Genomic DNA, 2,396 nt, shown 5'->3' with positions numbered 1-2,396 from the left:
AAAATATAATAAAATAAATCATTTGTTGTTCGTCGTGAATGTATTTATTTAAAACAAAACCGGACCGATTAGTTACTTTCGATATTAAAAAAAAAATTGCGAAAATCACTAATTTTTCGGAGGTTCACACTGAGATGATCCCTTAAGGAGCGAGCCTGCTTTAGAGGCTTCAAAAAATCGATTTTGAGGATTTTTTGCGGAGAGAAAGGAACAGGTGATTAAAGCGAAATTTCTAGCGTCATATATTTAAACATAATTCACAAATTTTTTGTAAACGAAATATTTGATATTCTGCCTTTGGGAAACAATTGCCCGATGGATCTGACAGGATGCAGGACGCAATATCAATCGGAAACAAAAAGTTCAAAGAGATTCATATTTTTTAATATTTCTTTATCTTCTAGTTAAACTTAAAATATTACAAAAAAAGTGTAAAATTTTAGAAATTTTTTAAAAATTGAAAAAAGTGGTTTTTGATCAAAAAAATTTTACTTTATGTTGTTTAAAAATTTGTTCAAACTTGACTTTTCTTAGTTCTTTTTCAGTTTAATTATAAGATAATTTAATGCCAAAGATAATAAACTTTGCCCCAATTCCATAAGACGTTTACATAGTTTGTTTTCTATCCTGCCTGCCAATTAAGGAAAATSGTAAAAATGAAAAATCGAGAAATCGCGCGTCAAAGTTTTCGCTTTCTGCTCAATGGTTAAAATATCTGCTAGCCGCTCGGTCATTATTTCCCTTCTAGCTTCGAAAATAATTCGAATTCCCATCTATAACTTTGGGGACACCTTCTTAGATAATTTTTAAAGAGATTTGAGCAACATAAAAATCGTTTTTTTTTTTGAAGCTTCTAAAGCAGGCGTTGTGTTTCGGGAAAAACGCGTTTAAAGGCCACGAGCGCACAATTTCTCTAGGCTGTATTTCCGAAACTATKACGTGGATCAACTTGAAAATTTAGCAAAATATTTTAGTGTATTCTGTGTAAAATTCAATAAGATAATAAAAAAAAATCGATTTTTTTAACCGTAAACCGATATAACGGCTTAAATAACTGTAGTCGTGATGACTGCARCGAACTTCGGTTGGAACTGGATCAAAGCAAACAGACATTTCTTTCAAAATTATTATTATTATTTTATAATTTCTGTAAAGTCACCTCGAAATCTTTTTGATATTATGTTCTTATTTTTATAAAAGTAAATGATTTACTATCAAAATCTTTAAAAATGAATTTTTTTTAAGTTCATATGGTTGAAGCCAGTTGAAGCATGAATATAAGGGGCGGTCACTTAAGTACTTTAGCATCCAATATATCTTCGTTATTTTGATTTCACCACTTACACTCATGCATACATATGCTTGCGCTTGCCCACTATGCATTGTTTTTGTAGTGTTTTAGACACTAAAAGTGATTTGGACATGGAGTCATTTTACGATTTGCTGACAAAAACTATAAATTGGCACACATCAAATGGACAACGTTTGACGAAGTGAGTGCACTCACACATAATCACGCAACCACCTGTGTATGTGTGCCGSCATGCATGTAATTGCATTTAGTATGTGTGTCGCCGTAAAAAATCGCAATCGTTTGGCACACCTAAAAATTATAATAAAAATGAAAAGTGCGCTCAACAGCGCGTTATACATGTACACATACATATAAATATGCATATATGTACAGGTACTTGTATGTGTGTACGTTTATTTAAAAGCTGCAGCACGAAAAGGAGCAACAAGCAAGTTGCAGCGGCGACGGTATCGTCGAAGCGACAGTGTGACAGACGAAACTCAGCAGACTAGAAAACTAGCAAATCTCCAAGTGTCCACATACCAGCGGAGTTGGAGACAACGGATCACTGAAAAGCATTATAAAGCAACAAAAACAAACACACAGCAAAAGGGAGACAATCAAAAGCGACTATGGTGGCGCTGAAGCAGGAGCAATTGGCTTACAGTAAAGTTCGAACACTGRCGCTGGTGTTGGTGGCAACAATAGCAATAACAACAGCACATTCAACAACTAAATCAAATGGAAAKCAAGTGTTTGCTGGCAACACTATGAAGTGCGCGATGAGCAAACGAAAAAAAGGCGAAATGAAAATCACAAAGGCACGTTTAAATTTGGACGGAACTGAACTAAATATGGGTTGTTTATTTTAAGAGCTGACTTCACGCTCYTAGAGTTTGTACCCTGAACACGGTTTGAAATGTAGTTTATAATASTCGGAAACAAAAGTAAATTTATATACCTAAAAGTATATACTATATAGTATAGTAAATAGCCTGACTAGCTGATTCGATGTAGCATTGACCGTCTATTTASATGATCAAGGCCCTCACTTTTTGAGATATCGATCTGAATAAATCAATCTTCTTCCCAAAAAGCTGTT

Source organism: Bactrocera latifrons, unplaced genomic scaffold (assembly GCF_001853355.1).
Source record: "Bactrocera latifrons isolate USDA-ARS-PBARC rearing strain unplaced genomic scaffold, ASM185335v1 scaffold_295, whole genome shotgun sequence".
NCBI classification, from domain to species: domain Eukaryota; kingdom Metazoa; phylum Arthropoda; class Insecta; order Diptera; family Tephritidae; genus Bactrocera; species Bactrocera latifrons.
The sequence above is the reverse complement of the archived record's forward strand: the minus strand, read 5'-3'. Positions refer to the sequence as shown.